Source organism: Narcine bancroftii, chromosome 11, assembly GCF_036971445.1.
Source record: "Narcine bancroftii isolate sNarBan1 chromosome 11, sNarBan1.hap1, whole genome shotgun sequence".
NCBI lineage: Eukaryota > Metazoa > Chordata > Chondrichthyes > Torpediniformes > Narcinidae > Narcine > Narcine bancroftii.
Genome location: NC_091479.1, coordinates 53970300 through 53995335, shown reverse-complemented (window position 1 = coordinate 53995335; position 25036 = coordinate 53970300). Strand labels below are relative to the sequence as shown.

Genomic DNA, 25036 nt, shown 5'->3' with positions numbered 1-25036 from the left:
TTATCTTTGTCCTAATGCAAGATGTTTTTGGGGAGAATTACAATATTTATGGAACAAGTTATAGGAGATGTTTTTCCACAGAATCTGACCTTATTTTTCATACGAAATATTGAAGGAACAAGGCCCAAATTAAATCTATTAATATACCAATTGAAATTTGTTAAATTAACGTTAGCGGTGATGAGCACATGTATTGCATTTACTTGGAAATCAGATATATATATATTTTTAGGGATGCCAAGATGACATGCAAAAATTCAACGATGGATTCCTTTGGAAAAAATTACATATAGCTTGAGAAACATCTACTCTTTACTTTTGTAAATTTGGCATCTGAATATACAAATATCAGGCTTCAATTTGTAATAATGCCCTTTCCATCCCTCTAGACATGTGAGATTCTCCTCTTAGTTAATTTTTTTAAATTTAGATTTGTTAGGTTTCCTTGCCACCGTGAATTCTGCAGAAGCGGTCGACTAGTGCAGGGCACCAGAAAACAGAAAGACCACACCCCACCAACATCTCAGAAGCAGAGGATTCAATCCACGGGTCAGTGACCAAGGAAGCCGACCAGTGAGGGGATCTGCAGCTGAAACACCCACATAGGTGGCAGGCTGTTGGTGACTTGTGGAGAGAAACCCACGCACACTGCAGGCTTCTGGACAAAGCAGTCAAGGAACCCACACCAGGCTGTGGATTGCTAGAGACTGGGTCAAAACTGGCTAAAAGGGTGTCAGGTATCAGACCTGGGATACGAGTGAGTGCTAAATGGTTCCTAATTATGTCAGAGGTTCAAAACTGGAGCTCACATTGCCAATGACTTGGATTGGTCTGTGAGCATTGAAAGAGAATCCACAGACCCTCAGTGACTTGGCCCAGGGTTTGGGGTGGTGGGGGTGGGGGGGAGCACTCAGTCTTTCTTTGACTGCAAGAGGCATTTCAGGCAATATCTGCCAGAGGGGGGAAGAGTCTGTTTGTCTTACAGCAGGAAAAAAACAATTTTGTGTGATATGACACTTTTTAATTACATGACAGTAAATTGTCTCCTGAAATAGAGATAGAGGTTCAAGTTTCAAATTATTACAAACTCCACTCACCAGATTATACCTCTTCCCACTTTTTTTTCGCAAGGACACCATTGATTTTATCACAACTCCTCTGCTGCATCTGTCGTGTGACAGATTATTTATTTTACATTGTACATAGACATGTTTTTGAAAGAGATGGATTGGAGGAGTCGTTTAGGTCACAAACAAACACAAACACTTCACAAAACAGCTCTTATTTAAAATGCAAGAGCTTTGCTGAGAGTGAGTCATTCAGGCACCGAGAGCCTTTGCAAAGACGAAACAAGGAGACTGTTTTGCTAAAGAATTTCAAAAGCAGGTGTAAATGGATTATTGTTTTTAAACCAACAGATGAATGGACTCAGAAGTTTGGGTCTGGTGGAGTAATCTGGCTGGTTCCAGTTTGCTTTTCTAAGAAGGTCATGTGGTTTTGCAAGCAGAGAGGAGAGACCAAATAGGCTTTTTCTAACAGAGAGAGAGAGAGAGAGAGAGAGGGCAAGCTGGCATCTTGTTTTGAAGACGAGTTGCGAGTTCTCAGTTCAGCCTGTTGAAGAACTTTGTTGTCCATACAAGAGGAAATGGCTGGCTAGAAATGGTATTTCACCTGAAATAAAGGAAACAAAAGGAACTCAATGGTGACCTACAGAAGAGGTTATCATTTGGAAAACCCTGATTGGTCAAGTTTCTTTGGCAAGACCCCAAAGTGGCTGATCAGAGGGAATCAGTTTATGTGTGTCCAATGAGCAAGAAATCCCTCTCTGAAACCAACAAGAATCTTCCTGGAGGGTAAACATTTACTTTTAATCCCCAGAGCTTATCATTCATATTCAAATTCATAAATGTTGAATTCTATGCACAGCATCAGAATTGATAGACACCGGTGAACTTGGAGTTGTGTCAAAGAACTTTATGCACATTAAATACACCTGCACTTCGAATTAGAAGGGGGTAATGGAAGGCTGTTAATAGTGATAAGTTAAAGTTTGACCCTGTTTTTTTTTGTTTAAAGCAAATTAAAAGCAATGCTTGTTTAAGTATGAATGGTGTTATTGTTCAAAATCTGCCTGTGATGGAAAGTATTCTTGGACTGAATAGACATCTGGGCCAAATGGCTATTTAAGGGGAATATGTACATGATTGTACATCCTAAAGTACAATGACTACTTCTATCCACTTAAGATTGTTAAAGAGCAAGAATAGACAATACAATCACGTAAAATTCCCATCCATACAGCACACGTATTAATACACAAAAAAATCACACCTCCTTATCAGTCAGGAAGAGCCTCCACTTCTCAAGGAGGCTGAGGAGGTCAAGACTAACGGCTCTCATCCTGAGATTTTACAGGAGCGCAGTTGAGTCTCGACCTTTGGATGGACTAGTTGCTGTATAGCATCAGACAGCAATAATGCAGAGTAGTGAGGATCACTGGGGTCTCCCTTTTTCTGTAGATGACATTTACTGGGAGTGTTGTTCAAATTGGGCTCAAGGAATAGTACAAAGACAATTTTGATCTAGTGAACAACATCTTTAACCACGTCCATCATCAAAATCAGGACTTACATGCTGGGGAATAGCATCTTCCCACAGGCTGTGAGATGGATGAAAAGTATCCTGTAAGTGTGATCATCCTCCCAAATATTTATATATGTAGCGTCTACTTCAATAGAGCTACTAAAGCAACATACACACACACACACACACACACACACACACCAGGTTAGTCAACAGAAGATTGCTTTATTCATTATTTACAGGCTTCTTCTATTTACAGTGTGTCCCGGGCTCCATGGGTCAAGGTGTGACATCATTTATGTGTTTGCAGCAGATCCACGGGGCCACAGGTTTAAATTAAGCCCTGTGAGTGTCCTGCACCTTCCGGCAGGGGAAATCACAGATCAACGTGCCATTCCTCGACACGCAGGACCACGTGCATGCGGTCAATTAAATGGATGAGTTCCCAGCTGTCTGCCTTATGATTTCATGTGCCCGCCATAGAACCTGGCTCTCTCGGCCCGCTACATAGCTGATACACCTCCCCCTCAGAACCATCGCCAGAAAGTAAAACACCAGCTGCATGCAGCTTAGGTGGACACCCTCATCGTCTAGGATGGGGGCACTGAATGGGTGAAGCGGGATCCACATGGGCAGGCTTTTGTCTGTTCCAACTAAACAGCTGCGAATGTCCCCCAATGTGCAAAGTATACTCAAACCCATCCTTCTTCACCATGCGGAAAAGGCCCTCATGCGGTCGTTGTAACAGCACTCCTGGGTCCTGTCTGCGCACAAATATAAAATCAGTGTCCAGGAGTGGTGGGACACATTCTGTTAAGGGGATCCAAGCCAATGGGTAGGAAAAGCTTTGCTGATTACGATACCATGTCGAAGCTGTGGAAGGATGTTCAGATCATAGTTGGTTGTGAAATGAATGTCCCATGAAACTGTAAGGACTGTACCATAAACCATCTCTGCGGACAATGCAGACATATCTTACTTTGGAGCTGTGCGCACTCCCAAAAGAACGCATGCTAACTCATCAATCTAATTGAGGATGGAGCGGAGACAACGCTGGTGGAAGCATTCTAGGAGATAAAACACAGTTACATAATTCCATGAAAGTGGTGTCACAGGAAGACAGGGTTCTAAAGACAACTTTTGTCATCTTGGCCTTCATTAATTAACAAAAAGAAAATAGGAGTTGGGAAGTTATGGTGAGGTGGTATAAGATGATGGTGAGGTCAAATTTGGAGTATTGTGTGCAGTTGTGGTCACCTAGCTACAGGAAGGGTATTAATAAGATTGAAAGAGGGCAGAGAAGATTTACTTTGACACTGCCAGGTCTTCAGGAGTTGAGCTGCAGGGAAAGGTTGAACAGTTTGGGACTTTATTAATTGGAGAGTCGAAAGAGTGAGAGATTGCTTAAAGTGGAATATGAATGAGAAAAAAGGCTGAGAAAGACTGCAGTTGACCCAATTGTGAAGGAAATATTTTGCCTGAGAAAAATTGTCATTGGCCCATTTCCTCTCGAGTTATGAAACCACGCACAGAACAAGTCAATGTCATACGATTAAAACAGTGGTTTTCAAACTTTTTTTCCCCAATCACATAGCTCATTAAGTAATTCCTTACTAACAGAGCACTTCTGGCAAAGGGATTAAGTGGAATATGATCCGGGGGGTGGGGGTGTGGAGGAGGAGTTTGAAAATCACTGCTCTAGATGAAAAGATTTCTCCATCTCCGTTTTAAGCAGACATCCTTTTATTCTGAGGTTGTGCCCACTGGTCCTAAACTCTCCCAGTACTGGCAAAATTCTCTCTATCCAGCCCTTTCACTATTCATCAGATTTCAATGAGGTCCTGCCTCATCCTTATCAACTCGGGCGAGTCCAGGCCCAGAACCATCAAATGCTCCTCAAACATTATTCCTCTCATCCCCAGGGTCATTCTTGTAAAACAAGTCTGGGCCATCACATCCTCTCTTAGAAATGGGGCCTAAAATTGCTCACAACACTTACGAGATCAGGACAACCAGAAGGTGGTCACGTGAGGGGGAAGACAGCTGCGGGTCTGCCTAGAGTCCATGGATTGGATGGTGTTCAAGGAGTCAGCTGATGGGGGGGGGGTCTCGTGGCAAGATGGCGTAGGAAAAAGAAGTTCGAAGACACCTCTCCCTGACTGAACTGTTCAATACTCGAACTGTAATGTCTTGTTTGACTTTATCAATGTTTTGAACAATAATTTTCTACTGTAGAATTCTGGAAATGAAGAGAGGAAAAAGAAACAGTGTTGGGCACGATCAGTTGCCCCAATTATCACAGAGACAAAGACTGAGGGGAACGATAGGCTTTATTACACACAAGACTGCAGGCCCGGGTCCAAGTGAGGGAAGTGAAGGCCTGGATCACAGGGGAGGAGTCCAGGGAGGAGTCCAGGAGAGGATGTCATCAGGAGGAGGGGGGTTGCCAGCCCGTGCCTGTACTGGTCAGTACATACAATACCATTTCATTACAAGCAACTTAGAAAAAACCTAGGTTGTCAACCTGTGAAAAGTGCAGAAGAAGCAAGGATGACCTTCCAGAAGGAACCTCAGGACAAGTTAGACATGGATCTGAATCCTCAACGTGCAAGTCGGGAGCAGCTGGAAGAAATGTCTGCAACCTCTGCACATCCGGCAATGAAAGATGGCGCCAAGATTTTTGGCCGGGCCAGGAAGAGCGCAAGTAAGGAATTCGACACGAGCCGGGCTTGACTAAGGAGAGTGGGGGGTGAATGCCCGAATGCGAGCTCTAGATACCGGGAAGGGGACTGCCTGTATGCAGCGGAGCATCTGGAGATGTTCTCACTTGCAGGAAATTCTGGATCCGATCTACAGTCCGGCTGCCAGGTATGATGTGGAAGAGAAGAGGTGGAGGAGGACAACTCAGAGGTTCAAGAAGAAGAAGAACAAGAATTACTACTTGCTGCAGTTGGACTCAATGAAGGGAGGCCTAAGGCTTGAAGAACATCTCCTTCTCCAATGAAAGCTGTTGTTTCACCAGATACCTTCCCCAGAATTCAAGGCACCTCTACAGAACTGATCCATCAAAATGAAAATATGATGTCTTCTGTGAACTAAGGTTTTGAAACTTTAAATGATCAATTTGCTGGTATGAAGGAAATAAATGGCTGGTATGTGTGAAGAAATTACATCTATTGAAGTTGATATTAATAAGAGTTTAACAGCAGTGGACACTGGACAAGTTCAATTTAAGAGGATAGAAGAAGTTTTTATTGACTGTAAGGACCGTGTGGACCATTATGCAGAGAGAATGGATCATAGTGAGGATTTATTTACAGGCTGGGATGTCCAGAAGAGAGATTTGTTACAAAACATTGATACGTTGGAAAATCAAAGTTGTCGCAATAATATTAAGATAGTTGGTCTGCTGGAAGATATTGAAGATTCAGATCCTGTAAAATTATTTTTGGAAATGGATTCCAGAGATGTTGGGAGTTGAGTTTTTTTAGATCGGGCTCAGAGGGCGTTAAGGACAAAATCTTTTCCGGGTCAAATGCCAAGAGCGGTTCTTTTAAGATGTTTGCGATATCAGGATAGAGAAATGATTTTGCGGCTTGTGGTTCAGAAAGCTCGCCTTGATCAAAGCCCTATGATGGTTCAAGGCAATATGGTTTTATTTTATGTTGATTTAAGTCAGGAGATTATTAAGTGATGGAAAGAGATTAATCTGGCCAAAGCAGTTCTGTGGAAGAAAGGGTATAAGTTTACTTTACTTTATGGGCCTGATCAGTCTCAATGTTTTGAGAGTCCTTATGGTGCATTAACTTTTGTGAATTCCTTCCCAGATTTGAAGGAATCAATGGGGAAAATGTCCGAGGATAAGATTGGGATGGGTATGGGGAAAAGAAGTTGGAATCAGAATTGGTGAGTGATGTTGAAGATGAAGCTCAAGCTCAATGTGGGTGTTATCACTGGGATGACTGATGGGTTTTAATGTTCAGTTGGGGGGTGGTGGTTGACTCGACTACTTCTAAAGTCATCTGCCACTTGTGGTATTAGCTGCACCTGGTCCACAGAGGGGGATCCGACTCTTATACTCGTAGGTTTTTTTTACAGGATTTTCTTCTTTGAAAAGAGGGGTTTGGGTTTTTTTATAGATATATAATTGTAATTGCTGTGTTAAGTGTCAATCTCAGGAGGAAATTAAGTTTTGGCTCATTTCAATTTTGTGATCTTTAATGTTAAAGGACAATAATCCGATTGAAAGAAAGTGAATATTGGCATATATAAAGAAAATGAAGGTTGATCTTGCTTTTTTGCAAGGAACTCATTTGTCTGAGAAAGAACATATGAAATTGAAAAGAGATTGGGTCGGACATGTTTTTCATCTCCATTTAATTCCAAAGTCGAGGTGTTGCTACTTTGGTTCATAAGAAGGTACCGTTTCAGTTGGAATCATTCTCTGCCACATCATTTTCTCGAAGACAATCAAGATAACTGACCTGTTCATGGAGCACTGTGTCTAGACTCAGATTCACAAACTCACCTGGCAAGGTCAGCATACAGCCATTGACTAGCTCTACCACTAAACATCCATGATCTGCCCTAACAGCAGTAGGCATGCAAAGGAGAACCATGGGCAAATGTTTGCTCCATGTAGATGCATCGCCACCTGTTTTCGATTGTCAATGGAAACGCACAAAGAAGCTGTTGGCCTGAAATGCTTAGCCATAATTCAGGTCATGCCCAGAGGATCAGTGAGAGCTCAGACCAATGCTGACTCGAACTGAGACCCTCGATCTGTTGTAATAGTGCCCAGAACACCAAAAGATGGAATCCAATGATCCACAAAAGCCCAAGCAATTGTCTCTGCAGAGATGCCGATGATAGGAATTTCATCCTGCCACCTGGTCGTCCAGTCCTCACATGTGAGCAGATAAGTACATTGCTGAGATGGCGGAAGTGGACCTTCCAAGCCACAAGGTGCACGTGCTGGAAATGGGAATCCAAAACAACAAAATCCCCCAGCTTGAATTTCATGTGCCTGGAGACTTAGGGTATTGAACCAGCAAGCGATTCCTTGCCCATAATCCAACATTCTGTTCAACATGAAACCAGATAAAAATCTTCCTTAACCAGTTTGATTGATGCTCTTCTACCAGGAAGAGATAGATTGTGAAGAGAAAATCTCTTGCCTCATAGCCACCACACAAACGGCAGAGTCCTTCCTGTTGGGGGAAAAAAAAATCACAAACCAACTTTTCACCTGATTCATCCAGGGGCACATCTTGAAGATGGAGACCAGAGTTGATCTGGTTTCACCTGATGAAATCGGCATCCGTGTGCCGTGCATGAGCCATGGCACTGAAATCGATGGCAATTGTTGGATGTAATGTCGCGCCTGGATAGGGCACCAGCCACAGCATTCGCTTTTGCTCAGATATGCTGTGTGTCCGATGAAAATTGTAGGATGAACTCCAAGTGCCAAATCTCTCTGCGCAAATAGAGATGTGTGCTTCTACTTTCAGTATGCAGAAGAGGCTGGTGGTCTGTACAAATTGTGTAAGAATGACCTTCCAATAAAAAGCTGAAATATTGAATTGGAAATTTAGATTCATGAGAGAATTACAAATACATTTATTTCAAAATTGTATCTACTATTTCAAGAGGAATCTCCAAACCCAGACTTGAATAAATCAAAAGAAAGATGGGAATTGCATTTGGGAACTGAAATTGACCCTTTTTGCTTGTCTGACATTTGTTGAGACAGTAATTAATATTTTTAATAGATTAGTTAATTACAAATTTATTCATCAATTATATTTAATGCTATATCAATTAATTTATTGCAATTTTTTCAAATTTATGTCTTAGATGTGGCACAGAAATTGGTACGTTTATACATTCTCTCTGGTTATGTCTCAAGGTGACATCATTTTGGAAAGATGTGGGCAAGTTTTTGGAACAAATTATAATAATGTTTCCCATCCACACCTGAGCATTTACTTTTGGGAAATGTATATGATTTGGAAGCCTAATTCAATTTCTCAAAGAACAATTAATTATTTTTATAAGTTGCATTGACAGTGGCCAGGAGATGTATAGCAATTCCATGGAAATCTGAATCCCATCTTAAAATTGATTGTGGGGAAATGCAAAATTGTATTCCCTTAGCAAAGGTGATGTATAATATTAACTGGGTATGATACATTATTCAAAATATGGAAACCATATTTAGATATGGGTTTGGATATCTAATGTATTTACTTCTCCACCCCACCACCACTTTTCATTAATCTTAATGGTTGAACCTTATCATGTTGGTTTAATTCTAATATTTTTTTAATGTCCTGCCTTTCCTTTTGGGAGGAAATAGTTATCACAGGAGCTTTGAACCTAGATCTGTTTTTTTTTTCATTATACTTTTCTTCTCTTCTCACTTTTATGGACAGTACAACCATTTATTTGTTATTCTATTTTGATCAATGTATCATTTGGATACGATTCTGGTATTATATTGTACTGTATACAAAACTATAAATTAAAAAAAAACTGAAATGTTTCACTGCGAGATAGATAGCTCAGAGTTCTTGCCCAAATGTACTATACTTTGCCTGAGCCGGTGACCGCTTGGCTGAAAAAAAACAGCGGAGGTTCCAATTGCCCACAGACTCGTTGTTCGAACACTGCTCCCACAGCACTGACAGATGCATCTGTGGTAAGAGAGCAAGATCTTGGGCATTTGATGTACAACCTTAGTGACATTTGTCAGAACAGTGTTCACATCATGGAAAGCATAAACAGGATGGTCTCCCAAAGATAATGTCTTTTTGAAGCAGAGATCAGATCCTTTGAGTCGTACAGCAAGAGGTGTAGTGGCATTCACCAGGAAACAGCAATAAAAATCCCTCATACCTCAAAACCATCACAACTGGCCAAACGTAACAGAGGGAGAAAATTCTCAAATTTCACGCACTTTCCATTCATCAGGCAAAATACCATGTGGCATAACTCTAGCTCCCAAAAATACAAGATCAGAAACACCAGAAACACTTTCCTGGGATTGATCACGGTACACCATTCCTCAAGCCTTAGAAACAATGAGATAGGGTGGCTCTTGTGCTCCGCTTCATCCACACTTACAACCAGATCTCCTCAATCAACACAAGCACCAAACAAACCCATGGACAGTGAGTTCGTGGTCCATGAAGCACTGGAATTTCTGAGCTGCATTCCATAGACCGAATGGTTTTCTCAGAAACACAAACATGCCGAACGGGAGCATCACTGCTGTCTTTGTGACATCCAAAGACTCAAATGGAATATAATAGTAAGTACGTTCTAGATCTATTTTGGCAAATGCAGATTTGCCATGGAGGTTTGCTGAGAAGTCTTGTCAATTTGGAATATTGTATCAGTCAGGCATGGTGGAATTGTTCAGGGGACGATCATCTCTGCAAGGCTGCCAATCTCTAGTTTGTTCAGAACCACATACAATCGTGAAGCCCAGCAGCTGTCAGATCTGTGGGCTAGGCACAATTCTTGCCATTCCAATTTTGAGATTTTAAGATAATCCGGGGTATTACAAGCCTGCGTCTCATAGACCCTGCCTTTATATGGTGGCTTATTGCATGTCTGCACACCATTATGATGGGGACACGAGGCGAGGAAAAGACTTGAGGAAGGCTTGGAAAGGGCAGGAGCCAGGTTGAAGGCTTGTCAGGCAGCAGATGGCATTGGAAGGACAATAAATGTAGTTCACTTGCATTCAAGAGCTGCAGTCCACACAACGGCATTTTGACAAATACATCACTGAAAAATGTGACAAGAAATTCTCTCCCAAAGTGGAACTGGCCACATTTACAACTGAAAACCCACCCAAAACGATGTGAAGCTGAAATGAAATGCAAGTGACCTCTGGGCATATTTGAATAAGAGAATCATTTGTAGCTGAATGAACACATGACATATTTGCAAATCTATGTTCCTCAGGAGTTGGAGGGACAGGCACCGCTCCAAAGTGACAGATAGTTTTGGAGTTTTACATAGAGATGCCAAACTAATAACCTATTCTAACAACTGCCTAGAATTGTTCCATTTTTCTCAGTTGTCTTCGATAATCTCTCCCAAATGAGGACAAAGGAACATCGAATCTGCTCCGTAAACTGAAACAAAACTATTTCTTGATTTAATACTCAGTGATCTGGCTTCCACTACTGTATGTGGCAGCGGTTCCACAGATCCACGACCCTCTGGCGAAACAAGTTCTTCCTAATCTCTGTTTTATAGGATAACCTCTAATTTTCTTGTCCTCGATTCACCCACCAAGGGAACCATCTTACCCGCATCCACCCTTTCTAAACCTTTCAATACACAAAATCCCTCCATGAGATTTCTTCTTTAATTTCCTGTACTCCAATGAATACAACCCAAAAGCTGTCAAACACTCCTTGTACGTTATCCTTTGCATTTTGGGAATCATCCTAGTCATTCTCCTCTGCACCCTCTCCAACAACATCACATCCTTTCTCACATAGGGGGCCCAAAACTGCACACAGTACTTGAAATGAGGTCTCACCAGTGCCCCATAGAACCTCATCAACACCTCTTTACTCTTGTACACTATTCCTCTTGAAATGAATGCCAACATAGCATTCGCTTTCTTCATGAACAATTTCACCTGGTTATTAACTTTTAGGCTTCCTTGCACAAGGACACCCAGGTCCCTTTGCACATCCAAGGTCTGAATTTTCATCCCATCCAAATAGTGTGCTTCCTGTTTATTTCCACTGCCAAAATGTACAACAGTAAATTTCTTGGTGTTAAATCTCATCTGCCATCATTTTGCCCAGTTTCCTAATCTGTCTATATCCTTCTGCAACTTTACGGTTTCTCCACTTCCTACTCTGTCCCCTATCTTGGTGACCTCCGCAAATTTGGCCACAAAACCATTTAAATCACAATCCAAATCATTAATTTATTTTTCCTTCGAATATATCTATCCTGCATTCCTTTTATTACTGCCACATGCCAATCCAGAATTGATCATGACTGAACCTGAACATGTTTATTGTGATAAACATCTTCTCATAAATGTTCTGGGTTTAATTTTTAAAAATGTTGTTGTGGTTCCTCTTCATCAACTGTTTGGAAGCTGAATTCACAAAATTTTCCAAATATTTTTTCAGCAATAATTCTGTGGTACAGAGGATTATTCATCTTTCCTAGAGGTTAAAAGTTGCATTTTGATTTTCTTCTCTCAACTGAACATTGTACAAGGTGAAGGCTGATTAAAATGGATTCAGTAATGATGGCCTTCAAACTTTGCATTTTTGCTGTGGCTTGAATGACAAACTGCTGTTTCTATGGGGAATTAACTCATGGAAATGTTCTAAATACATGAATTGAAGATAGACCTCTGTGAAAAGTATATTGCCCATCAGCAACAATCCTTGAAAAGAGATGAATCATCACCCAACAGAGCAGCCCAGGATTAGGCCATTTGGTGAACAATGTCTGTGGTGACCATGATGCTCATTGAAATTAATCCCATCTGTCAGCACATGGTCCATACACATCACCCATTCCCTTTTGTTCATGTGCCCAACCACATGCCTCTTAAATCGTGGTGATTTCACCACTATCCTGGCCATGTGGGCCAGACCCCCACTGCATTGTGCAAAACCCTGCTTCACTTGTCTCCTTTTCCCCTCTCATGTTCAATATAGGGATCGTAGTATTTTTACATCTCCCACGGGGGCCGGGAAAGAAGAAATCTGTCTTCTCCAGGACTACAATAATTGGATAAATTTCAACCAGGTCATCTCTCACCCTCCCATGCTCCAAAGAAAAGTATCCAAATTTGTCCAACTTCTCCTCAGAGCCAATGCTCTATCCCAAGCAAATCCCAGATGAATTCCTTTTGTCATGCAGCAACTAGAATTGCAGAAAATACTCAAAATGTGGCCTAATCACATTTAATACTTAATGCCCTGCTCAATGAAGAATACTTTCTTTAACACCCTACACTTGTGTTGCCACTTTCAAGGAGCTCACGCTTGTACCCCAAGATCCCTCTATGCAACAGTATGACAAGTCCTCTCGAAGAGCAAGACACGTCCAGATTAAACTCCATCTGCCATTTCTCTGCCCACATTTAAAAGTTATCGGTTTGGAAGGGAGAATACGAGGGGAACTCGGTGAATCAGCAGGAGACAGAGTGAAACCTGTGGAGGGGGGAAGTGGTGGACAGGTTACATGATTTTGGAAAATTCCATATGCATACTATCGAGTCACAAATGCAATAAGAGATGGTTCCTCTGGATTTGACCTCACCCTGACAATGGAGGAGGCAGAAGACAAAGGTCAGTGTGAGAATGGAATGGAACTTAAAACGGCTTGTGACCATGAGCCAAGATGGCCATTGTGATCAAATTGGAGGTGCTCAGCCAATCTGTCATTTACTCTGCATTGGGTTTCCTGCCACAGAGAGAACAGACATGGTTGGAGGAGGTGATTGTGAAACTTTACCCAGCATGAGAATCCCTCGATGGTGGTAAATGATGTAGATTGCAGGAGAAAATGACCGAGGAGGGGGAGGAATTAGGAGTCTGTAATTAGTTGAAAGATCCTACTGCAAGATTCATCAACAACGAGTAGTAAAGTAGCTTCAGTCTATTCTCCCTCTCAGAAAGATTTAGTTAATAAACAAAACAATATTTCAGCACAGCCAGGGGCAAAAGGGCTCTTAATTTATTCTTACAATCAACAGACTTTGAAATTACCCACCGTAAATGACTCAAAATTCAATTCTAGATTCTCTTCTGGTGGAAGTATAAGAGCCGCTGTCTTGCTTAATCAGATTAGCCTATTCTGAGTTTCCATTTTGACTTTCACACCATCAAATGCAAGCCCCAGTTTTGTTCCCCAACTATTTTCTATCCTTACCCTCTTTGCAATCTCATCTGCCTGAAATTGGAACAAACAACAGCCAATTTTGCCATGTATAAATCAAAATAATTTACCCACAGTTTCACATCACTGTAGCCACTGAGGGATAACTTGTGCCCATCAGGAAACTGCACCACCCACTACAGGGTGCTATTTACCTTGGTGTTAATGACTCTTTTCCAGTGTTACTTTCAGACATAATGACATATTCAACATGCACAATATTTATTTTCTTACTGACCAGAACTATAAAGCATTGTGTGAAAAGGTAAAAAACTCAAGTCAACCAGGAGATACAAATTTCTGACTGCAATGTTGCTGCCCAAATTTGCTACATTATTGAAGTCTCACAGAGCTTACAACAGATATTCAAATCAAGCAATAACAGAAATAACAGAATATTACGGCACGGTACAAGCCCTTTGACCCACGATGTTTTGTTGATCTTGATATTTCCAACAAAAAAAAACCCTGTAGCAGCTACTGCGGTAGATGCTACTAAATAAAGGAAAACACATACAAAGGTAGTCAACTCAAGACTGGTTTATTGCAGACATACAGACCTTTTATTCCCTGCCTCTCAATGAGAACATTAGTGAACACCTGGTCCAGAGGACCAGCAGGTTAAAGCTACCAGCCATTTGTGCCCCGTGCCTTTAGGCAGGGGCTTCATCTGATCCACTCAATGTACTTTGGTGCCGAGCACTGTTAGCCTGCGACGTGTCAGGTAAGTCTGTGAACTGACGGTGGCATTGCGTCCGCTACAACCCTGTTTTTCTTTCACCCATGTAAACCTGTCTTAGAGTCTCTTAAATGCACCTTACGTGATATTGTAATGGATAAATATATTTGGAGAATTTGGTAATATTTGGGATTTTGGTAAGATTTAGATTAGGTTACATACATACACACACATATATTATAAAACATTTTATTTGAAAGACTGAAGAAATATTGAAGATCTCTGGAGAAAGTTATTCACATTCACAAGTTGGTGTTAGTCGAACTGATGTCATAAAATGAATGACCATTGTTTGGAAATGGAGCCAGGATGGCTACAAGTACTTTTCTGCAGGGTGCTTAGAGGAAAGTCACACGTGGGTTTTGTTTATCTAACAACAGCTTGAGCAGAAGAAAGAACTCCTGTTGTTTGGAATAAGATGAATGGAACTATGTAATAGCTTGCAAAAAGAAGTTACCATCTGGAAAATCCTGATGGGGCAAGTTTCCTCAGCCAGACATTGAGGTGACTAATGAAGGTACCTCAGTTGTGGAAATCCTGGAACAACAAATCTCTAAAAACCCTACAAGAACCTTCCTGAGCAGGAAACATTTACCTTTCGAGCACCAAAACCTGGTGAAATTTAGAAACGTTTAATTCTGTGCACAGCAGAAGAATTGCTTGCATCCAGATAACTTGGAAGAAGGAGAAGTGAGATTGAACAATATCTGCTTAGATAATGACATTGGGAATGTTCAAAGTAGGAAATGGGTTCTACCAGCAGGAGTTTCTATTTGATAAAAAATATTGATAGGTGGCTGGCAACATACGTTTCTTAAAAATTAATACTCTACCCTCTCCCTCCCTAAACCACATTCAGCCCCATGACATCTTTCCACATTGCATTACTGGGACCATCAAGGACCTGACCCATTTCCCATCTCTCCTTGCAATGCCAATATGGCAGCTGCCATTAAGAACTGACAAATCATATGCAAGATGAACATCATCATGACATCCTGCTTAAAAAGAAGGGTCAACAAACCTTCCTAATTTTGTCACTACATTTTTATTTCGATTCCCATGGGGCATGAGCAAAAAATGTCCCATCCATTGGCTCACCAAATTATGAGTAAAATCATGATCCCTGTTCAAGAAAACCCATAACCTTCAATGGTACACAGATAATCTAGGAAGAATTCTGTAATAAAGTTGAATGAAACATTGAAAGAATTTCCCGCTTATAAACACTGAGATTGTAGCATGCCAAGTGACCAGGTGAGCAATAAGAGGCCAAATCACTGCCACACTCGGATAGTCCAAGATGGCACGGACTCCCCTTCACTGACGAGAAGGAGCCCACTCCTAGCACCATGTATGGGCTGAGGAGCCCTCCACTTCCACGTAGAGGCAGACAGCTGGAGAGTGACGCCATGACACAATGACGTAAATCGGGAAGTCAGGGAGTACGTCACCAGAAGTGGGTGGGCCAGCGAGCACATGTGGGGAATTTAAAACAGTAAAGCCAGTCTTTGGTTTACTCTCACCTTGGGTGGATGTCTCTTTATTTGGTAGCGCTGCCACAGCAGATGCTACAAGGCGATAACTTCTTACTTGCTGCAACCAAACAGGTCTGCATGATACACCAACCTAAATAGAAAACATGTCCAGAAATCCCAGAGATCATAAATTCAAAAGGATTGGTGAAATCTTTACCCTGTATTTTTAACACCAAAGTCCCTATATTTTTAAGCCATTCGGACAGGTAACTGAGAAACATTACATTTTAAACACATGGTACGTCAGGATCAGAAGGATTGGAGCATTATTGTTCAAGAGACACAACTTTTAAAATAATAACATCTAACTTTATGAAGAATGTGATGCTACAACAGGAACAACGGATGGAATCAGACACATTCTATGAACATTTGGAAGCAAAAAAAAATGGATTGGTTTTCCATCCCTTCCTAAGCGACCCAATGACCCCAAGTCCTTCCCGACTTGCGACCGCAATGGAACCCAAAAGTTCAGTCAGATACCACAATGGTCGCAAGTCGGAGTTTTGCCCCCGTGCGAGGAACCCTGAAGTCTTAGAGCCTATTTTTAAAATCAAATGATTTTCAAAGGTGAACAGAGACACAGGACACGTAAAACCCAAAATGTGCGGATTGACTTTGTGATTCAGTTTCTCAGGGTCCATCGGTTGGGGAAGCCATCTTAATTTCAGTGCGCATGCGCGACTTGTGGCTTTGCTGAGTGGCCCGTCAGTCGGCACGTGCATATTAGCCGCACATGCGCAAACCCAACTCCAAGTCGCAAATCCACCGCGCATGCGCCAACCAGACTTCCAAACTTCTTCTTGCCCCTCCCCCGCCCCTCTCCCGCTGCCAGTTACCCCACGGCCTCCGGCCTCGCCCTGTCGGCGCCATCAGGCCTCGCACCGACGCCTCGGCTCCACTCAAACACACCGCCGGTACCGGCCGCTCCAGGGGGGGGCCCGGAGGGCTGCCGGTCGCCCGTTTTCCCTGGACCGCGCGGCTGAGGAAGGTCCCGGCGCCTCCGCCAACTTCCTCCCATTCGCGCCCGCGGCGACGCGACGGACCCCGAGCAGATGACGTCGCCGCCAACGTCCCGCCTCCTCACAGCAAGAGCCAATCAGCCCGCGAACCCACCCATCAATCCAACCCGACCCCAGCGTCTCATCCAATAGCGGCCTCACCGAATCAACCCTTGACTCGCGCAACTACTTGTCCTGGTGAATGTCTATTGCTGCTGGGTTTTGGGGTCCTTTGGGCTCATAACACCATAGTCTGGTGACGTACATGGACCTCCTTCCCACTCCATCCATTTTGGATCCCCACATGAAGAGGGAAACTGCTCTGGTAACTGCCAGGGCAGAGGTGTGTGAGATGGGCCTGGTGGGAGATGGGGGTTTGGAGATGGGCCTGGTGGGTGACAGGGGACAGTATTGGGGATGAACCCAGAGGATGGAGACCACCCCCGGAGCTCCGGTTCACCAATGGGTCACTCACCTTGGCCCACGGTCGTGCGTTGATCTGCGGGAATGTGAATTAGATGCAGTTGAGGTTCATCTCCCGGCTCTGCTCCCTGGTTGAGGTCCCCAACACCTGTTGGGACAGAAACCACTTTCACCACTGGCTCGGGGTGGAGCAACAGGAGGGTGACAAGGGGAGGGGATGCAATGTATGCGTACCAGGTCAGGGACATGGGACGAGCCCAAGAACTGGAGTGGTGGTGAAGGCTGAAATCTTAGGGGCATTTAAAAGGCTCACCAAGTGTCACAATTTCCCAATAACCGATCGGCTGCTTAGACTTTAAGAAATGTCTTCAATGAAAATGAAATATCCTTGGAATTCTCTACCCTATTGAATGTGACTGTGCACCTGGCTGGAGGTATTTGGACATACTATATAAACCTTGCTAAGTACCAGGGCAGGTTGGAAACGTTCGACTTCCTTGGGGGTCAAATCAACAGGCACGGAACTAAACCCTGCTTGAAAAGGTAGAGGTTGTTCAGTGCTTCCCCAAACCCCACATAATGAAGGGGCTGCAAGAATTCACTGGTACCATTAATTTTTATCACCGATTCATACCGGTAGTGGCCCACATCATGCGGAGAAAGGTAAAAACATTACCTGGGACAATGATGATTTGGAGTCGTTCCAGAAGGCCAAGGATGCACTGGCCAACACAACCCTTGTGGTACACGCCAGGCCAGAGACACCCACCACTCTCACAGTAGATGCTTCCAGCACAGCAGTAGGGGGTGCACTGGAGCAATTCATCGAAGGGGAATGGCAGCCTCTGTCCTTCTTTAGCAGACACCTCTGGCCACCTGAACTCAAATACAGTGTCTTTGACTGAGAACAATTGGTGCTGTACCTGGCAGTCAGGCACTTAAAGTATTTTTGGAAGGTAGACAATTCAGTGTCTTCATGGACTAGAAGCCATTAACTTTTGCCTTCCATAAAGTGTTGGACCTGTGGTCGGCCAAGCAGCAGCGACTCCTCTCATATGAGTCTGAGTTCACTACAGACATTCAACACATCGTGGGTGATGCACTGCCCCACCCCCGCAATCAAGTCTGACCAGGCCCTGTCCCAGTGAATAGACTATTTAGCCCTCGGCAGGGGACAGCAGGATGACCCTGATATTCTTGCAAGCAAGACAGCAGTGTCCAGGCTCAGGCTGGAGGATGTTAACATCGACCCTGGTAAGTAGACGCTCCTCTGCGGCATTCCAATGGCAAATCCCACCTCATCGTGCCGACAGCATGGAGATGGCAGTTTTATGATGAGGTGCACAACCTGACGCACCCGGCCATCAGTACTGTCAAAATGGTGGTCAATAGGTTTGTCTTGCTGAGCCTTCAGAAACAGGTTGTCAGTGGGCCAAGGCCTGTACACTCTGCCAGATGACCAAAATGCAGACATACGTGAAGGCACCACCCCAGACATTCGAGCCAGCATCACATAGGTTCAGCCACATCTACAATGACATTGTGGGGTCACTTCCGGCCTCCCGCGGGATGAGTTACCTTCTCACCATGATTGACTGCTCCATGAGGTTCCCCGAGGCGGTCCAGCTGGCTGACACAACCACTTGTGTCCTCCATTAAATTGGAAGCGGTAATAAATATGAACGAAAGTTTGATAATAAATAGTCTCCCTTGCAGTTGGGGTACAATGTATTTCTTAAGATCAGAGGAATCCTGGAGCCAAGACAAAGTGATCCTGTGTTTCCCAAGGATTTGATTGAGTTGTTGGGGTAGTTGAAAGTGAAAGGTCCAAAAGGTCTCCTGCTCCTTCCACTGCCTTTGTGTTCTGTCTTGCGATGCTGATTGGGTTCACCTGTGTGTTCGCTCAATCGCTCGCTGATTGGTTAGCTTCAGTTGCGCGAGCCAATGGGTTGATTCGGTGAGGCTGCTATTTGATTGGACGCTGAAGTCGGGTTGGATTGATGGGCGGATTCGCAGGCTGATTGGCTTGTGCTGTGGGGAGGCGGGACGTTTGCGGCGGCATCGTCTGCTCAGGGTCCGTCGTGTCCCCGCTGGCCCAACGGGAAGAAGTTGGCGGCGGCGCCGGGATCCACAGCCGCGTGGTCCAGGGAAAACGGGTGACCAGCAGCCCGCTGGGCCATACCCGGGAGCGGCCGGTACCGGCGGGGTGTTTGGGTGAAACCGAGGCGTCGGTGCGAGGCCTGATGGTGTCGATAGGGCGAGGCTGGAGGCTGCGGTGTTACTTGCAGCGGGAGGGGGCGCGGAACGTGATTGGCAAGTCTAGTTGGCGCATGCTTGATGAGTTTGCACATATCTTGCAGATACGCATGTGCCGATTGAGGGCCACGAAGTGAACTGTTTGCGCAAGCGCCAACTGACGTCTGGCGCATGCGTACAGAAATTAAGATGGCTGCCCCAGCCAATGGACCCTGAGTCACAAAGTCAATCCGTACATTTTGGGTCTTTTGTGCCCTGTGTCTCTGTTCTCGTTTGTCAAATCATTTGATTTTAAAAATAGGCTCTAAGACTTCAGGGGTCCTCACACGCGGTCAAAACCCCGACTTGCGACCATCGTGGGCACCCTCCCAGGACGCGACCATTGTGGTACTACGGTCGCAGGTCGGTGAGGACCTGTCGGGGTCATTGGGTCGCCTTGGAAGAGATGGAAAACCAATTCGTTTTTCTTTGCTTCCCAATGCTCATAGAATGTGTCTGATTCCATCCGTTGTTCCCGTTGTAGCATCACATTCTTCATCAAGTTAGATGTTATTTTTTAAAGTTGTGTCACTTGAACAATAATGCTCCAATCATTCTGATCTTGACGTACCAAGTGTCTAAAATGTAATTTTTCTCAGTTACTTGTCCAAATTCCTTGAAAAATATAGGGACTTTGGTGTTATTTTGGCCACATTTCGAGTGTTTTCTGCAATTCTAGTTGCTGCATGACAAAAGGAGTTTATCAGGGGGTTGCTTGGGATAGAGCATTGGGTCTGAGGAGAGGATAGTTTGGATAGTTTTCTCTGGAGCATTGGAAGCTGAGTGATGACCTGGTTGAAATTTATCCAATTATTGTAGTCCTGGAGAAGGTAGATTTCTTCTTCCCCCTCCCCTGTGGGAGATGTAAAAATACTACGATGCCTATATTGAACATGAGAGGGGAAAAGGAGAGAAGTGAGGCAGGTTTTTGCACAGTGCGGTGGGAGTCTGGTCCACGCTGCCAGGATAGTGGTGAAATCACCACGATTTAAGAGGGTTTTGGTTGGGCACATGAACAAGAGGGAATGGGTGATGTGTATGGACCATGTGCTGACAGATGGGATTAATTTAAATGAGCATCATGGTCACCACAGACATTGTTCACCAAATGTCCTATTCCTGGGCTGCTCTGTTGGGTGATGATTCATCTCTTTTCAAGGATTGTTGTCGATGGGCAGTAAATATTTCACAGAGGTCTATCTCCAATGAATGTATTTAGAACATTTCCATGAGTTAATTCCCTGTAGAAACAGCAGTTTATCATTCAAGCTGTGTAGCCACAGCAATAATGCAAAGTTGAAGGCCATCATTACTGAATCCATTTTAATCGGCCTTCACCTTGTACAATGTTCAGTTGAGACAACAAAATCAAAATGCAACTTTTAACCTCTAGGAAAGATGAGTAATCCTCTGTACCACAGAATTATTGCTGAAAAAATATTTGGAAAATTTTGTGAATTCAGCTTCCAAAAAGGTGATGAAAAGGAACCACAACATGATTTAAAAAAATTAAACCCAGAACATTTATTCGAAGATGTTAATGACCAGGTGAAATTAGTAATGAAGAAAGCGAATGCTATGTTGGCATTCATTTCAAGAGAAATATGTACAAGAGTAAAGAGGTGTTAATGAGGCTCTATGGGGCACAGGTGAGACCTCATTTTGAGTCTTGGTGCAGTTTTGGGCCCCCTATCTGAGAAAGGATGTGATGTTGTTGGGGAGGGTGCAGAGGAGAATGACGAGAATGATTCCCAGAATGCAAAATATAATGTATGAGGAGTGTTTGACAGCTCTTGGGTTATATTCATTGGGATATCGGAAATTAAAGAAGAAATCTCATGGAGACATTTTTTATTTTGAAAGGTTTAGATAGGGTGGATGCGGGTAAGATGTTTCCCTTGGTGGGTGAATCGATGACAAGAAAATTAGAGGTTATCCATCCAAAACAGAGATTGGGAAGAACTTCTTTTGCCAGAGGGTCATGGAGCTGTGGAACTTAATGCCTCATACAGTAGTGGAAGCCAGATCACTGGGAGTATTCAAACAAGAAATAGACAAGTATCTCGTTAGTGAGGGCATGAAGGGATATGGGGAAAAGTGTGGAAATTGGAAGGAGTGTAGAGTAGCTCAGTGTGTATTTATGGAGCAGGCTCAATGGGCCTGGTGGCATGGTTCTCCTCTTTTGTTTTGGGATCTTGTTCTCATTTGAGAGAGATTATCGAAGGCAACTGAGAAAAATGGAAACATTGGAGGAAATTGTTGGAGTAGGTTATTTGATTGCCATCTCTATGTAAAAGTTCAAAATTTTCTGTCAGTTTCGATCGGTGCCGGTCCCTCCAATCCTTGAGGAACATAGTCTTTCTAATATGTCATGTGTTCTTTCAGCTACAAATTATTCTCTTATTTAAACATGGCCAGAGGTTACTCATGCTTCATTTTAGTCTTGCCATCTTTTTGGGTAGTTTTTCAGTTGTAAATGTGGCAAATTCCATTTTGGGAGTGAATTTCTTGTCACATTTTTCCGTGATGTATTTGAAAAAACGTTGTGTGGACTGCAGCTCTTGAATGCAAGTGAGCTGCATTTGTTGTCCTTCCAATGCCACCTGCTGCCTGACAAACCTTCAACCTGATTCCTGCCCTTTCCAAGCCTTACTCGTGTTTTCCTTGCCTCATGACCCCATCGTAACGGTGTACAGACATGCAATAAGCCACCATATAAAGGCAGGGTCTGAGACGCAGGCTTGTAATACCCCCAGATTATCTTAAAATCGCAAGATTGGATTGGCAAGAGTTGGGCGTATTCCACAGATCTGACAGCTGCTGGGCTTCACGGTTGCATATGGTTCTGAAAAAAACTAGGGATTGGCGGCCTTGCAGAGATGATCGTCCCCTGAACAATTCCACCAAGCCTGACTGATAAAATATTCCAAATTTACAAGACTTCTCAGCAAACCTCCACAGCAAATATGCATTTGCCAAAATAGATCTAGTACCTACTTACTATTAGATTCAATTTGAGTCTCCGGATGTCACGAAGACAGCAGTGATGCTCCCGTTCGGCATTCAGTCTATGAAATGCAGCTCAGACATTTCAGTGGTTCATGGACCACTAATTCACTGGCCTTGGGTTTTTTTGGTGCTTGTGTTGATCGATCAGATTCTGGTTGTAAGTGTGGATGAAGAGGAGCACAAGAGCCACCTTATCTCATTGTTTCCAAGACCTGAGGAATGTGGCATCGTGATCAATCCCAGGAAAGTGTTTCTGGTGCTTCTGATCTTGTATTTTTGGGACCTAGAGTTATGCAACATGGTATTTTGCCTGATGAATGGGAAATGCGTGAATTTTGAGAATTTCCTCCCCCCTTTAAGGTTGGCCAGTTGTGATGGTTTTTAAGTTGGAGGAATTTTTATTGCTGTTCCCTGGTGAATGCCACAACATCTCTATTACCTCTTGCTGAATGACTCAAAGGATCTGATGCCTGTTTCAAAAAGACCTTAACTTTGGGAGATGATGCTGTGTTATCTTTCCATGATGTGAACACTGTTCTTACAAAGGCCACTAAGCTTGTACATCAAATGCCCAAGGCCTTGCTCTCTTACCACAGATGCATCTGTCAGTGCTGTGGGACCAGTGTTCGAACAACGAGTCTGTGGGCAATTGGAAACTTTGACATTTTTTTTCCAGCCAAGTGGTCACCAGCTCAGGAAAATATAGTACATTTCGGCAAGAACTCTTAGCTATCTATCTCGCAGTGAAATATTTCAGTTTTTAAAAAAAATATATGTATAGTTTTCTATACAGTTCAATATAATTATAGAATCGTATCCAAATGAAACTTACAATTATGAAAATAGAATAAAAAAAATAAATGGTTGAACTGTATAGAAAAGTGAGAAGAGAAAAAAGTATAAAAGATAAAAAATACAGATCTAGGTGCAAAGCTACTGTGATAACTATTCCCTCCCAAAAGGAAAGGCAGGATATTAATAAAATAGTAGAATGAAACCAACATGATAAGTTTCAACCATTAAGATTAAAGAAAAGTGGTGGTGGGGTGGAGAAGTGAATACATTAGATATCCAAACCCATATCTAAATATGGTTTCCAAACTTTGAAGTATGTATCATACCCAGTTCGAATATTATAAGTCACCTTTGCTAAGGGACTACAATTTTGCATTTCCCCACAATCAATTTTAAGATTGGATTCAGATTTCCATGGAATTGTTATACATATCCTGGTAACTGCCAAAGTGACATAAAAATAATTAATTGTTCTTTGAGAAATTGAATTAGGCTTCCAAATCATATACATTTCCCAAAAGTAAAAGCTCAGGTGTTAATGGTAAACATTATGATAATTTGTTCCAAAAACCTGCCCACATTTTTCCAAAATGATGTCACCTTGAGATATCTCCAGATACAATGTATAAATGTACCAGTTTATGTGCCACATCTAAAATATGAATTTGAAAAATTAGGAATAAATTAATTGTTGTAGCTTTAAATATAATTGATGAATAAAGTTATAATTAACTAATCTATCAAAAACAATAATTATTGTCCCAACAAACGTCAGACCAGCAAAAAGGGTCAATTTCAGTTCCCAAATCCAATTCCCATCCTTCTTTTGATTTATTCAAGTTTGGATTTGGAGATTCCTCTTGATATAGTAGATACAATTTTGAAATAAATTTCTTTGTAATTCTCTCATGAATCCCATTTTCCAATTCGATATTTCAGTTTTTTTATTGGAAGGTCATTCTTTGACCATTTGTACAGACCACCAGCCTCTTCTGCATACTGCAAGTAGAAGCACACATCTCTATTTGCCCAGAGAGATTCGGCACTTGGACTTCATCCTACAATTTTCATCGGACACACAGCACATCTGAGGAAAAGTGAATGCTGTGGCTGGTGCCCTATTCAGGCTCGACATTACATAAAACTACTGCCATCAATTTCAGTGCCATTGCTCATGCACGGCACACTGATGCCGATTTCATCCGGTGAAACCAGATCAACTCTGGTCTCCATTTTCAAGATGTGATGCTGGATTAATCAGGTGAAAAGTTGGTTTGTGATTTTTTTTCCCCCAACAGAAAGGACGAGGCTGTTTGTGTGGGTGGCTATGAGGCAGGAGATTTTCTCTTCACAATCTATCTCTTCCTGGTAGAAGAGCATCAATCAAACTGGTTAAGGAACATCTTACCTGGCTTCGTGTTAAACAGAATGTTGGATTATGGGCAAGGACTTGCTTGCTAAGTCAACGCCCTAAAGTCTCCAGGCACATGAAATTCAAGCTGGGGGATTTTGTTGTTTTGGATTCCCATTTCCAGCACATGCACCTTGTGGCTTGGAAGGTCCACTTCCGCCATCTCTGCAATGTACTTCTCTGCTCACGGGTGAGGACAGGACTACCAGGTGGAAGGACGAAATTCCTATCATCGGCATCTCTGCAGAGACAATTGCTTGGGCTTTTGTGGATCATTGGATTCCATCTTTTGGTGTTCTGGGCACAA

The 25036-nt window shown here is 42.9% G+C and overlaps 1 long non-coding RNA gene across 3 annotated transcripts in view; it reads right to left on the bottom strand.

Moving 5' to 3' along the window:
- LOC138745425 (uncharacterized) overlaps positions 1-16849 on the bottom strand; it is a 29684-nt gene extending 12835 nt beyond the window's left edge. Inside the window, exon 1 of one of the 3 annotated variants that reach the window (XR_011346253.1) lies at positions 16708-16849. This is a non-coding gene — a long non-coding RNA (uncharacterized lncRNA). Of the gene's footprint in view, positions 1-15783; positions 16150-16634; positions 16688-16707 lie in introns of those variants that run through there. The other 2 variants (XR_011346255.1, XR_011346254.1) reach the window with 2 other exon arrangements.
- Positions 16850-25036: the final 8187 nt, after the last annotated feature.